Source organism: Jaculus jaculus, chromosome X, assembly GCF_020740685.1.
Source record: "Jaculus jaculus isolate mJacJac1 chromosome X, mJacJac1.mat.Y.cur, whole genome shotgun sequence".
NCBI classification, from domain to species: Eukaryota; Metazoa; Chordata; class Mammalia; order Rodentia; family Dipodidae; genus Jaculus; species Jaculus jaculus.
In genome coordinates this window covers 120,593,938-120,610,168 of record NC_059125.1, presented here as the reverse complement: position 1 = coordinate 120,610,168, position 16,231 = coordinate 120,593,938, and positions in this window count along the sequence as shown.

The window sequence follows — 16,231 nt, the reverse complement described above, 5'->3', positions numbered from 1 at the left end:
GGAGCTTGAAGTGCAGAGAAAAAAGAGAAATTGAAATGGCTTTCTTCCTTTCTCCCCTTTGCCCACAAGAAAGGAAAGGGAATCAGACAGGGGAGCAAAGAAGATAGTTAAGACACCAGCAGATATAGAGTTAGGGCTCCATAATTTAGTTAATGACTAATTGAATGAAATTAGTGCAGTCAGAAATAAAAGAAAATTAGAATGAAATAGTACTTTACATACATACATTCTCAATCTCCCCTCTCTCTCTCTCTCTCTCTCTCTCTCTCTCTCTCTCTCTCTCACACACACACACACACACACACACACACACACACACACAAAATGTCTCTGCATATCTCTGGCCCACCTTAGAAACCACAAGGTGAGCTGCAATGCACACTAGTCCAATAATCATGACAGTTAAATTATACTCCATATTTTGTCATTAAACTACTTCTTCTCTCTGAGTCTCATTTTCTCCATCTGTCAAATGGAGTTGAACCAGATGACTCCTAAGTAACCTTAACATTCTGTGCTTTAAATAAAAGCCAAAAGTGCTTCGTTAGAGAGAAATGAACTGAACCCATTTGTGTGAAAGAAACAAGATGTTTCCTCAAGTCTCAATACTGGAGTTTTGTTCTTATTGTTGTTGTTTTTTTAATAATCTTGTAAAAAAATCACATTGGAAGAAGAGGGCCTAGCAATGTTGAGAAAACTATAAACTTTCAGAATATAGGTGTCATTTAAATCAAATACAAAATCATAAGATAGAAAACGTGGCAGCCAAGGTTGAAAGAGTCTTATCTAAACTCGTCACCTCCTGAGGTCTCTGAGCAGTGGCAGATTTTTGCATGTAGATGCCCTATCTGAGGTGTTAATTGTCTTCATTTCAAATGCTTCAAGCTTTTCTAGAACCTAGGTAGATTAAAAGGATGATGCCAAGGGTGGTCAGTTTTGTAGAATAGATATGACATTTCAAAAATCTATTTCCCTAACCTTTCAAAACTATTTTTGTTCTTCTACTAGCTTATCTATAAGTGTGAATTCTCCTATGACAGTGCTATGATGTCACATGTGGGTGAGTTTACACATTCTCTCAGCACTTACTAACATTTACTTCCTTTACAAAAATGAGAAAAGAAAAAAATTAAATGCCTTTTTAAAAAATAAGAGTACCTCCTTTCAATAACACCTAGGTATGCCTTTGAGCCTATTTTTCTCAAATTTTCCTTTTCAAAGTGAGAGGCCAGAAACAAGATTGAAGTGAGCATTTGCTTAAGTCTGTTTAAAATATTTTTCCAGCCATTCTTGAGCTTCTCCACAATGGCAGATACAATAGTATGCACTTAGTTTAGAAAGAATAAAGACATAATATCTGCCTTCAAGCAGGTCACAGTCTAGTAAAGAAAACAAGTAGATAATTTCAATTTACTTAAGACCTATATTATGGTCTGAATATGAAATGTACTCCCATGTCTTGTGTGTTGAATGGTTGGTACCATGATGGGTGTGGTATTTGTGGAGATGGTGTAAACTTCAGTATGTGAGGCCTAGTAGGTTATTAGAGGTAAGATAATGAAATAGATGTGAATATTGGGGTGGAGGACGTTTTATGTTGAAACCACCATAGTAACAGAACACTGAGCAATCTAGAGTTTGTTTTGATTTTTTTTTATTTTTTAAATATTTTATTGTTATTTTATTGATTTGACAGAGAAAGAGGGGAAAAGAGAGGCAGAGAGAGAGAGGGAGAGGGAGGGAGAGAATGGGTGCATCAGGGCCTCCAGCCACTGCAAATGAACTCCAGATGTATGCGCCCCCTTGTGCATCTGGCTTATGTGGATCCTAGGGAATAGAACATGTATCCTTGGGCATTGTGGGCAAACACCTTAGCCACTAGGCAATCCCTCCAGCCCTTGTTTTGTTTTTAATCTAGCCAGGTGTAGTGGTACATGACTGTCATCCCAGCAACTTGGGAAAGAGCCCAGTTATTTGGAGCCAGCTTATACAACATAGCAAAATAGTATTTATATATATATTCATCTTGTAATAAATATATACAGCCTCCTTTTAAGACCTTTATACACAGTTTAGGTCTTATTGCCCAATTTTCTTCTTTCCTTCCTTCCTTTCTTTTTTCCTTCGTTCCTTCCTTCCTTTTATTTATTTATTTATTTTTTTTCAAGGTAGGGCCTCGCTATAGCCCAGGCTGAACTAGAATACATTATGTAGTTTCAGGGTGGCCTCAAACTCACAGCAATTCTCCTATCTCTGCCTCTGGAGTGCTGGGAGTAAAGGGGTGTGCCCCCCACACCCAGCCCAATTTTCATTATGTTCCCTTTCCTAGATCATATGAAGAAGAGTTCTTGGCAGTTTTTCTTTATCTTGCTCTATGGAAATAAGGAAGATGGCATAAAATTTGCTGAAACCTAACAGATGCTCAAGTACAATTTTGTACGATCTTGTGAAATTCTGGAAGACATAGATGATGCCATATTTATCTTAGCACATCTGCACTACCACATAGTACCTGAGATTTAATTAGCACACCTTCTCTATTTAGTCCTCTTCATTTCCTATAGAGAATCCTCTACAAAGTGTTGACTTAAGGGGTGTGACATTTCTGGCATTGACCTCTTTCATATTCATCATTTGCAAATGTCCATCTTGTGGTTTGCCTCAGTTTATAGAAACAATGTTCCACATTCCATAGCTCAGTTTCTGACAAATAAATCATCACATAGTTCTTTTGGTCTCATCAAACCAGTTGGCTTTTCTTTCTTCCTCTCTTACTCCTGAGTGGGGCCTCCAGGGTATGACATAAGCACAGGCAAATATCACTTTCTTATAAATGAGGTTTCAACTTTCCATCTGAAAACTTGTTCTGGGATTTTTTGGGTTGCTTTTCTTTTTTTTGGAAAACTACAAAATAAATTTCCAGCACTGGAGCTTAATCTATAAGATTGAAGTCCAAGGGACTGTAATTTTGTCTATGCATCTTTGAATATTTTTAAAGAACCTCTGATGTCTTAAATCATGCATTAACACTTTATACATTACAGACATCAAAATTTGGAAAGGGAATGGAATGAAATGGACTAACAACATTTTGTAAGTAGTTGTGTAATTAAAAATGAAATATTATAACCTAGTAAACAAAATAGGTAATGTGGATCTCTAAATGTATCTGTAGTTACATAGGCAGCATTGGTGTTATTTTTACTCTACTTTTCAGTAATATTTCATGGAAAATGCTGAAATCTTTTATAAGCAGAGAGTTCAATACTATGATCTACAAAGTAGATCATTTATATTGTAAAGTTTCAAAAATTGTTGAGAAATGTCAGCACTTTTAGCGGTGCTGATAAGAAATTTCTAATATTTGTATGTTTTTGTATACATGTGTATGCATGTTCATATATGTGAGGGTGCCTGTGTGGGTGCACATGTACATATGTGTATATGCATTTGTGGACCAGAGGTTAACATTAAGTGTCTTTCTCAGTCACAAGTCACTTTTTTTCTCTTGGTTTTTCAGGGTAGCATTGCACTGTAGCCCTGGTTGACCTGGAATTCACTATGTGGTCTCAGTATGGCCTCAAATTCATAGCGATCCTTCTACCTCTGCCTCCCAAATGCTGGTATTAAGGGTGTGTGCCACCATGCCCTGCTAGCCTTATTTTCTAAGAAAGGATCTATCACTGAATTTAGAGTTCACTAATTCAGCTAGGTTAGCTAGCCAGGAAGCCCTGGCACCTCCAAAGGGACTTATACATTTATTTACCACATTGCCATAGACTTACAACCATGATTGATTTTAAACAGCATCAAGTATAGGCTGGAGACACTTCAATTTCTAACAGGCCTGCCTTGCAAGCATGAGGACCCATTTTGGATCCCTATTATCCACATCAAAATGCCAGGTGTGGTGCTGTATGCCTGTAATCCCAGTGCTGACGGGGTAGAAACAAGAGGATTGCTGGAACTCACTGGCCTGACAATCTAATCTACTTGGAAAGTCCAAAAGGCCAGTGAAAGCCAGTCTCCAAAAAGATAGATGGGGATTTTCTTTCCTGCTCTAGAACCCCTTCTTCTCAATGGAGTCTGTGCTCTCTGTTTTCTTTTCCTCTTACTTTGAAATAAACTTTATTCTTTTAAACCATTTCCTGATTTTTAATTCTTTAATCAGCACAAAAGATGAAGCCAACATCCTGAGAAGGTATCATCTTTGGGGGGTGGCCCCTAATTTTCATTTTATAATTGGTTTTCATTACTTTCATAATTGTAGACAATAATCCATGGTCATTCCCTCCCTCCCCCACTTTCCCCTTTGAAACTCCACACTCCATCATAACCCACTACCCTCTCAAACAGACTCTCTTTTATTTTGATGTCATGATCTTTTCCTCCTATTATGATGGTCTTGTGTAGATAGTGTCAGGCAGTGCAAGGTCATGGATATCTAGACTATTTTGTGTCCAGAGGAGCACGTTGCAAGAAGTCCTACCCTTCTTTTAGCTCGTCCATTCTTTCTGCCACCTTGCCCACAATGGACCCTCAGCCTTGGAAGACATGATAGAGACATTACAGTGCTGAGAACTCCTCTGTCACTTCTCAGCACCATAGTGCCTTCTGAGTCATCCCAAGGTCACTGCCATCTGAAAACGGTAACATTAATATATGGGTATGAACATTAAGAGAAGTGCTTACTGGGCAATTTGGTGAACTTGGTATATACATTTAGCCAGACAACAGCAGGTGTTACACCCAGAGGGATCATGACTACCCTTGTTGTAGGTTTTCAGTATTAGGGACTTATTCTCTCCTATGGAGCGGGCCTTTGGACCAATTAGAGAGCAGTTGGTTTCCCCCATGACAGACATGCCACTATTGCACCTGTTGGCTCCTGTGGCCTAACTGGCCAAATTAAAGACTTGCAGTGTCCACTGTTGAATATCTCCACTGGTGATTTCTCTCTCTCCCATTGAACTGCATGCAGCATAGCCTTTTTCCAGCTTTCTGTCAGCTGGTATACATGGAAGAGGTTTTAAGCTTAGCTACAGCAGGATTTCTCAGTGACATTATAGCCCAAGAAAGTGGAGTCTTCAGCAATAAGGTCTTACCATTTATTCCTGTTGGGAAACCCAGAGCCTTGACAATGGCCTGTAATGTATTGGTGGTTCAGTGGCCTCCCTGACAAACAACTCACTGGAAGGTATCCCATCCCTGGTACTGAAAATTTTCTAGTAACAATCTATGGCTTCTGAATGTTGCATTGTCCAAAAAAGTAGGTTTCCATATGACTTATTTATATCCTTTTAGATTTTGATTAGCCCTCCCTCCACCTTTCCTTTGCTCAGTCTCTTCCCCTGACCTCACTTAGGCCTTTTCACCCTCATCAATCTGTTCTTCTTACATATGTACAATACCATTCTATTAAGACCCCCTTCCATCCCTTTCTATCCCCTTTCTAGCTTACTGGCCTCCGCTACTGAGTTTTATTCCTACTCACAGAGAAATCCAAACATGTGTAGCTAGGATCCACATATGAGAAAGAACATGTAATGTTTTGCTTTCTGGGCCTGGGTTACCTCACTAAGTATAATACTTTCCAGATCCACCCATTTTCCTACAACTTTAATAATTTCATTTTTATTTACCACTGAGTAGAACTCCACTCTGTAAATGTGCCACATCTTCATTATCCACTCATCAGTTGAGGGACATCTAGGCTGGTTCCATTTTCTAGCTACTGGGAATAGAGCAACAATAGGCATGTTGAGCAAGTGTCTCTGAGGTAGTGAAACGTGTCCTTAGGATATATGCCTAGGAGGGGCATAGCTGGGTCATATGGTAAATCTATTTTTAGCTGTGTCAGAAACCACCACCCTGATTTCCACAATGGCTGGAACAGACTGCATTTCCACCAACAGTGTAAAAGGTTCCTCTTTTTCTGCATCCTCACCAGCATTTATGGTCATTTGTTTTCAATATTGTAGCCAATTTGACAAGAGTGAGATGGATTCTCAAGGTAGTTTTAATCTGCATTTCCCTGATGGCTGGAGATGTCGAACATTTTTTTAGATGTTTATATGCCATCTGTATTTCTTCTTTTGAGAAGTCTTTATCTAGTCCATAGCCCATTTTTAATTGGGTTGTTTTATTTCTTATTATTTATGTTTTGTTTAGTTCTTTGCATATACTAGTTATTAATCCTCTGTCAGATGTATAGCTGGCAAAGATTTTCTTCCATTCTGTAGGTTGCCTCTTTGCTCTATTCACAGTGTCCTTTGCTACTCAAAAGCTTTTGTAATTTCATGAGGTCCCAGCAGTTGATAAGTGGTTGTATTTCCTGAGCAACTAGGGTTATATTCAGAAAATCTTTGCCAATACCAATATGTTGAAGGGTTTCCCCTACTTTTTCCTCTAGCAGTTTCCGAATTTCAAGCCTGATATTAAGGCCTCTGATCCATGTGGACTTAATTCTTGTGCATGGAGAGAGATAAAGATCTATTTTCATCCTTCTATAGATACATATATCCAGTCTTCCAGCACCATTTGCTGAAGAGGCTGTCTTCTCTCCAATGAGTAGTTTTGGCATTTTTCTAGAAAATCAGGTGGCTATAGCTACCCAGACTTACTTCTGGGTCCTCTATTCTTTTCCATTGATCAACATGTCTTTTTTATGCCAGAACCATGCTGAGTGCTTTCTACTTCAGATGAAAATTCATTTCTTATATGGATCCAAGAATATGCACAGGATAGTAATCAAAGCAACTGCTGTGTTTGCAGGGTACCTACTTCCAGCACCACTGGACTCCTATGGTGGATATCTCCTCTTCAAGGAGATTAATGGAATCAACTACATTAACCAAGTCAGAGCTAGCTCTCCTACCTTAAATCAGGTTACTGGATGAGATATTTCTCAATGACCTATTTATTAATTCCACTAGGAATGAAAAGGTGTATAGAAAAGTTTTTTTTTTTGGCCTGGAGAGATGGCTTAGCGGTTAAGCGCTTGCCTGTGAAGCCTAAGGACCCCGGTTCGAGGCTCGGTTCCCCAGGTCCCACGTTAGCCAGATGCACAAGGGGGCGCACGCGTCTGGAGTTCGTTTGCAGAGGCTGGAAGCCCTGGCGCGCCCATTCTCTCTCTCTCCCTCTATCTGTCTTTCTCTCTGTGTCTGTCGCTCTCAAATAAATAAAAGAAAAAAAAATTTAAAAAAAAAGTTTTTTTTTTAAAGGTGAATGGACAAAGCCCTACAAAAGTGTGATGTCTCCTTCTCTAATAGTTCAGTCCAATAATTTTAGATACCAAGGTGGTTATTTTCAATATACTCCAAACCAAAGGTGCCTTTAAGTTATAAAGTTCCATTATGCTTAGAACAACAAAATCATACTCATTCAAAGTGACTAGGGGTTGGGGATGGAGATATGACTAAGCAGTTAAAACCATTTGCTTTCAAAGCCTGATGTCTCGGGTTTCATTCCTCATTACCCACATAAAGCCATATACACAAAGTGGCACATGTGTCTTGAATTTTTTGTTTTTGTTTTTTGTAGTGGAAGGATGACTTGGTGCACCCATTTTTCTCTCTCTTTCATATTCTCTCAAGTCAATAAATAAATATAAAAATAGCCCAGTGATGTTTCCTATCTAGTATATTCCCTCCTAACTCATGCCAAAGCATTATTGTCCTTCACTCATAAGAATTGTTTACTACTGAATGGGTCCTGGAGCCACAAATAATGACATCAAATTCCATCCTTATATCATCCATAGGCATAGAGCATGTCATTTGGCATATAGAAACTCTAAATATACTCAAGAGGCTTTACATGGCATAGCTCAGGGGATCTCCACACTTAATTCTGTGATTTAAATGGTGAAAAAGGCAATTATGCAAAAGCATATAACTTTGGACATTCTCAAAGCAGCTCACAGTGGCATGTGTGCCCATACACACACACACACACACACACACACACACACACACACATATATATATGACACTAATATATATATGTGTATATATATATATATATATATATATATATATATATATATATATGTATGTATGTATGTATATATGGTGTCAGAACCTTGTTAATCTTTGGTCCTTGTATACTCAACTGCTGTTTTAACTTTATCTCCTGTCTACAGTCAACCTATATTCAGATGGTCCTATAATAATCTAGCTTCATCTATCTGGGTCCCTTCGATTACTCTCTAAAACCTGAAAGTTTATAAGAATTGGAACCCTAAAGAAGCTGATTCCTTGCAACCTCTGATAGAACTACAAAACATTCTAACCTCACAATATTTAATATCCTTTACCTTGGGATGAACTTCAAACATTTACTAGGATGTCACTAATACTCCTTTATATGTTTCAATTACAGTTCCAAAGGCCAAAATTACAATAACACACTTCAGTATCCAGAAGCTGACCATGATGTCAGAATGTTCTACCATGGGCTCTTAGATAGCCCTCCTTCCAGGGAAACCCTGACTGCTGTGGCCTCACATCTCCCCCTTATCAGCATGAAGTAGCTAAGAATAGTCATCACCCCATTTCCCTAACAGCAGCTAGGGTGACTTCAGAGAAGGATTGAAGCACTATAGGAGCTAAATAGTCTCCTTGGCTAGGCAGACAGATATGGTAAAAGATAGAGGTAGCTATATTCTAACCCAAGATGTTGAAAAGGTTAATTCTACTTCCTCCCTCTTTCTGGCCTAAGTGGAATTTTCTCACCAATATGCTGGCTTGGCAGGATGGCTTGGTGGGTTGGCTTGGTGAGTTATCTGGGACCTACACAGTACTGAATACATCATGGACCAACCAACACCTTCACTTTAATGGAAGCTGACCAGTCATGGACTCTAGGTGGTCAGGCTTCCCTCATTCATTTAAAGTCCACTTCCTAGTGTGACTGTGAATTTTATAAGTCTGGAATCCCCTGCTTCCACAAGAGTCTGTTCTCTCTGATTTCTTTTCTCTTACTTTGGAATAAACTTTATTTTTTGAGCCCTAAAAACTGATGGATGCCAGGGGCTGGGGAAATGGCTTAGCAGTTAAGGCATTTGCCTGTGAAGCCTAAGAACTCTGGTTTGATTACCCAGGACCCACATAAGCCAGATGCACAAGAGGGTGCATGCGTCTGGTGTCCGTTTGCAGTGGCTGGAGGCCCTGGCACTCCCATTCTGTCTTTCTCTGCTTCTTCCTATCTCTCAATCTCTCTCTCTCATAAATAAATAAATAAAAATATTTTTATATTTTTTAAATGATGGATGCTGTTCAAACATATACCCAAGATTGTCCTCTGATTTCTACATGCATGTACACCTGCATATATATGTGCACCACACACACATGAAAATGTTTACATACATACACACATGCAAAAAAATAATAAATGAAAATAAAAGTATCAATTGCACCATGAGTCCAAGGCGTTTGAATTTTCTTTCCCACACCCCCTTGTGTGTGTGTGTGTGTGTGTGTGTGTGTGTGTGTGTGTGTATTCAAACTTTTACACCTTGCACCTTATACATTTAAAACAAAAAAAACTGGGTAAGTCAGACTTTAAATAAGGCATCAATATGTGTTCTAGCATAATCACATTATATCAAATATAATTTTTTCTTAAGGCCTATCTGCTGAGTTAAAGAAAAGTCTTCCAGATTGCCTAAGTTACTATCACCACACACTTTTCTTCGGTGCTGGTGACTAAGATAATATTTTTATCTACTCTAAGACTAGATTGTCAAATATTCCCAAATTTGAGAGACTTTAAAAAGAGATATATCACAAAAGATCCACTAGGCTTCAAAGTCTCTCCATTATGGTCATTTCATTTGACTAGATCCCTCTTAATTGTTAGGGTCTCAGAGCCCTCTCACCCTCCCACCTGGCCAAAGCTATTGTCTTCAAAGATCTTCTCAATGCGAGAACTAGACAGTCTGATTCCTTCCCTGGGCAACAGCTCACACATCCTCATACCTCCCAAGGCCTTCCCCTGACAGGGAAGTTCCCTCTCCCCCAAGTGGATGGAGATAAAAGTCTCCCTAGACACATCCATCACTATCTTTTCTTCCCTGGCTCTCCTAATTCAGGTGTGTGAAATCCCCCCTCCTTCCCTTCTTTCCTCTCTCTCCCCCCATGTGCATACTTCCTCTCTCTCTCTCTCTCTCTCTCTCTCTCTCTCTCTCTCTCTCTCTCTCTCTTCTATCTCTCTTGGTTTCAGAGCCCCATTACTACCTATCCTCTACTCTCAACACATACAGGCCAGTGGCACTGACTAGGGATGGCCAGTGCAAGAGCTGCCTTCACTGGGTCCAGAAATCCAACCTTTCTCCATCTCTAACCCACCCCAGATTTTTGCTAACACCAGCCCACACTAGCACCACAACATCAGCACCACAGCCTCTCGGCTCCTGTCTCTCTCAGCTTCCACTGATGTAGGATTTGGGGGTTGAAGGACCCCTCAGGTCTGTGAAATCCACCTTTTAGGTTCTTTTCCATTTTAACAAAGAATTGAAAAAACTGACTCCAAAAAGAATAATTTATGAATTATGAGGTTTATTTATGGGAGGATTTGGATTCAGGGGAAGGCTATCAAGACTTAGGCCAAAAAGGAGCTCCCCTTCTTGCCCAGCTGTAAAAGGGGGGTCTAATAATGGAGAATAAGGAAATCTCCATGAGAAAAGTGCATGTAAAAGACATTCACACGTGAACAACAAAGCATGAGAGCCAAAGCCAAAAGATTCAGAAGAAGCATATGCAAAGACACACACACACTGGAAGAAAAGCATGAAAGCATAAGCCCTTCATCTTTACATAGAAGAAAGCTAAGAGGTTGGATAGTGTCATGGTTTGATCAAGGTATTCCCCATAAACTTATGTGTTCTGAATGCTACACTAGCTTGTGGCAATTTGGAAACTGGACCCTCCTGGAGGCAGTATATTGTTGGGGGAGGGTTTATGGGTGTTTATAGCCAGCTTCCCCTTGCCAGTGTTTGGCACACTCTCCTGCTGCTCTTGTCTACCTGATGTTGCTCAGAAGGTGATGTCCAGACTCTGCCCATGCCATCATTTCCCCTGCCATCATGAAGCTTCCCCTTGAGTCTGTAAGCCAATATAAAACCTCTCCTTCACAAGCTGTTCTTGGTAGGGTGTTTTCTGCCAGCAACGTGTATCTGACTGCAACATAGTAAAGGACCCAGAACTTAATAGGAAAATTTATGCATGTAATATAGCAAGAATGCACCCAAAACCAAGGGAGGGATGTACCCAGAATAGAAGAAATTTCTTCACCGAATCAGGAATCAGGAGAGTCTTATGTCAGGAGACTATTTCCAAGGGAGGCAAGAGAGTTACATCAACCTCCTTCAGCTTATCAAAGCAAAGACGAGGAGATTCAGGAACCAGGAGAATGAGTAGCCATGAGAGCAATTACACGTGTTGCAGATCCAATTATATGAATAAGAAATTCATTAGGATTATCCTTGCTACCAAACTCAGGTGTGTCTGGGCAGGATCTGATAGTTCATGGACTCTAGGGACTGACTAATGTGGGGCTTGGACCATGTAGTTGTGCTAAGCTGAGGAAGAACTAGGAAGCATTGTTTCTGAGGAACTACTTATAGCCTCCTTGGATTAGACTGGATCAGACATGGGTTCTATTTCTGCCAGGGCAGAAGAGGTAGCATCTTCTTTGCTCTCCTTGGGCCTTGTCCTTGACTGATTGCATATTAAAAAAAAAAAAAAACTACTTTTTTATCCTCTCTCTCCTTCATTTTCTCTTTCACTGTTTTCCTAAAATGATACTCTCCACTCATCTACCCTGCTCTAAGCCACAAATAAACAAATTGTATATCCAAGAAATTGTGTACCAGAACCTCTGTTCTAACCCTAACATTAATGTGTTCTACTTACCTTCATGTTGCTGTGATAAAGCACCCGACAAAAAGCAGGTGATGGAAAGAAGAGTTTTTATTTTGGCCTACGGTCCCAAGGGAAAATGCCATGATAGCAGGAGAACGTATGACATGATTTAAGGCTAAATATCTCCTCCTTGCCACGGAAGGTGGAAAATAACAGCAGCAGAGTGAGCCAAACTCTGGCAATGGAGAACTGGCTATGACACCCCTAAGCCCACCTTCAGAAACACCTCCAGCAAGGTTCCACCTCCAAAATTTCCACAAGCTTGGGGCCAAACATTAAGAACACACGAGTTTAAGGAGAACATCTTATTCAAATCAGTACAATGTCCAAATATGTTTCTCAGTAGGGATAACAAAGTAGTATGTAATGACAGAAGCACAGATAGTGGAACCAAAAAGTTTCATTTTGAAACCAGACTTTACCAATCACTAAATTTGTGTCTTAATTAAACACATCTGCAAGATAAAGTGATCGTACCCACTTTGAAGAGCTGTTAATATGGGTGCCTATTATACCTACAGTCACCAAAAGCTATTACCAGCTCTGAGAATCTGATCCATAGCAAACACTGGATGGTAGCTCCTATCATTTATCCCTAATCACCCCCTTTGTTGATTGCCATAGCACTTAAAACAGAATCAGATGTTAGTAAAATAGAGCTAATACTTGTTGGGGCTCAGAGAAATTCAGTAATGTATTTGAGGTCTTGTGGCCAGAAACAGCATGTATTGCAACTCAGGTTTCTCTGGCTCCAAAGCCCAGGTTCTTGCCATATAAACCTGTTACTTGTTTTTTCATGTGCCCAGCCTAAAAGAAAATGGTGATTTGATCACCTCAGTAGTTGATGTTTCTTTGAATGTCAGCCCTGAAATACTGTACAACCATATTAAAAAATATAAAATGTAAGCACAGGTTGACTGTTTTCACATAGGTCTAGCTGCTTTTCCAATAAAAGTCTTTTAGGGCTGCAGAGAAGACTTGCCGTTGAGGTGCTTGCCTATGAAGCCTAAGGACTCATGTTGCATTCTCCAGGTCCCATGTAAACCATGCACAGTGATACAAGCATGCAATGTCACACATTCACACAAGGGGGCATATTCATCTGAAGTTCGATAGCAGTGGCTAGAAGCCCTGGTATGCCAATTCTTTATCTCTCTTTCTCTCTCATTAAAAGCCAGTCTGTTGGGCTTGCCTCTACTTCAAAGAAATATTTTTGGGGCTGGAGAGATGGCTTAGTGGTTAAGCGCTTGCCTGTGAAGCCTAAGGACCCCGGTTCGAGGCTCGGTTCCCCAGGTCCCACGTTAGCCAGATGCACAAGGGGGTGCACGCTTCTGGAGTTCGTTTGCACAGGCTGGAAGCCCTGGCACGCCCATTCTCTCTCTCTCCCTCTATCTGTCTTTCTCTCTGTGTCTGTCGCTCTTAAATAAATAAAAAAATTAAAAAAAATATTTTTGTACATGTGTGTAGTATATGTGTAGTGTGCATGTGTATGTACAGATGCACATGCCTGTTGCATGCATGCAGAGGTTCTTTTGCCTTATTTCCAGATAGACTGGCTGGCCTGTAAGCCCCAACAATGCTTGTCTTCATCCTCCCATCACTGGGTTAAAGGCATGTGTGGATGCCCAACTTCTTATGTGTGTGCTGTGGATTGGACTCAGTCTTCACACTTGCCGAGCAAGCACTCTTAGTTACTGAGCCAAGTCCGTAGAACCTAGCAGTATGTCTTTAAGCCATAAAGAAGTAATTACACTGAGCTCTACAATGATTGTCTGACATATGAAAACAAATTATGTTGGAACATCCCCAAGTCTCATCTCTGTCCTACAGTCCAAAATCCCTAAGGAGTTCTGAGAAGAAGTGTCCTGGTTTGAATGCAATATGTCCCCCATAGCCTGCAGTGTTTTTTATTTAGTCTCCTTCTTAGGCCCAAGATGGTGGATCTTTTGAGTGGTACAGCCTTCCTTGAGGAGATGTGTTGCTAGGAGCTGATTTGGGGCTTGATTAGACCAGCCCACTTAGTATAGCACAGTTTATTCTTGTTGCTCTCTCTGGCTTGTGCATGAAGACACGAGCCAATTGCCATACTTTTTCCACCATTATGAAACAACCATCTGTAAATCTGAAACAAACTCCTCCAATAAGCTGCTTTTGGTCAGGTGTTTTGTCCCAGAAATGGCTTGGTTTGTAAGGTTTCAGAGGGGAAAAAGAAGATTCTGTCAGAACTGGGCTACTGATAGAAAGGCTGGCTACTTTCTGCCCATATCCTGAGAATTTGAATGAAGTTGAATTTAAAGTAATAGACTGGTATATTTGGCACAAATAAATTTAAGCTGGATTGAAGTCCCAGGTATAGAGACTGGTTTTAGGCCACTCGAGCTACAATTGTTAAAGTGATTACTACCATTAAACATGGGCCAGATCTTCTGCCTTGGGATAATGAGAAAAAAGCCCATAAGGCAAAACTTAACCTACTGAATGATCAAGAAAGTAAGAATATAATCTTTTGAAAGGAGATGGCCTAAAATAGGAATGTTGAAGGAGTATGCTGCTCCTCATGGTCAAAAGTTATTCCCCTTGGATTTACATTTGATGAAGTCTATCTGATACAGGTTTAGGAATCATGAGAAATGTAGGAACCAGAGTCACGAGGTGTAGTCATGGTTTAAGATATAAGAAAATAAAGCAACATAGAAAACAATGATGGTAACCACTGGGATGACCCAAAAGGCTGATAAGTGACAAAGGAGTGCTTGGCACTGAGACATCTCTATTACACCTTCTAAGGCTCAGGGTCCATTGTGGAAGAAGTGGCTGAAAGAATACAAGGAAGGGTAGGACTCCTCACAATGTGCTCCTCCAGACACAAAATGGCCTGGATATCCATAACCTCACAGTGCCTGACACTACATAGACCTATGAACTGCAACTCTGAAGAGCATGAGTTTAGTGAGGCAGAATTGCTTTTTTCCTTGGTTTTTCAAGGTAGGGTCTCACTCTGGCCAGGTTGACCTGGAATTCAGTATGTAGTCTCAGGGTGGCCTCGAACTCACGGTGATCCTTCTACATCTGCCTCCCGAGTGCTGGGATTAAAGGTGTGCACCACCACGCCTGGCTCAGAGTTACTTTTGTCCTCTACCCACATTGCTGTCCCAATCTGAAGAAGATCAAGCCTCCATCCTCCTTTGCCTCATGTAATATCTGTATTATGAGCAGTGTATACCGTGGCTGCTTTCCAGAATCCTCTACAAGTTTGTAGGATTATTATGTAGTAGTTAGGGGACAAAGAAGGCAGTATGGAAATTTATGCTTATGGGATATTAGATCTAAATCCTTAGAGACAGAGCCCCATGAAAAGGGCTTTTCGGTATACAGAAGAAGTCTGAACTCCATGCATCAATTACTAGAATCCCAGAGCTCCCACTTGGACAGGAGTATCCATCCCACCCTCTTACAGAAGAAGCTCCACAATTCTTGGGTTACGATCTGAAAAGGAAAGGCCCTCCAGTAGTGACAGATTTAACTTTCATGCACCTTAGTAGGGTTGAGGGAAAAGTGAAGATTTGAGTTGCTGTCTATAAGCAAACCTGCCCCAAGATACAAACCATATAAAGACACATCCAGGCAAGTGTACAACACTCTTTATTATTAGTTAATATCACATAAATCTCTAACTAATAGATCTTGATCAGCTGGGTGGGATCTTCTAGATAACTCACTGAACTTCTATTTAGATTGGAGGGAGATCTAACCTCCTACCCTCTGGTTCCATCTTATCTAGTTTGTCTAATGTGAAACCAAATAGATGAACAGTTTGGTTGGTAAGTCCACTTATGAAGTCTTTTTCATTTTCCCCTAGAAGTGTAAAAAAAATCTAGGTGTTATTTCAATGGGTTTTACTGAAAACCATACTATATGGAAAACAAGGTACTGCTGATCTAATTTCTAATCCAATTTAAACTCTGTAATCTAAGCAAATTTATGAAAAAGGATTATAATCTACATACTAGACAAAATCATAAAGTTACAATTCCTAACACTAAGCAATAACTTTGTTTCATAAATTACATTAAATTTGTCAATTGTTTATCACAAATAGAATTTACGAGTATAGTCAGATAATTAATAGGTAGTAAATGGTAGCTTGGGAAAACAAGCAAAACAAAACAAAAAATATTAAATAACAGACATGAAAGAAAATTAACTAGTTGGCAAAAAGACGATCAGTGGGAGTATGAAGAAGAGTAATGTGGGGTGAATATGATCAATTTATATTGTATACATGTATACTGACATCACTAAGA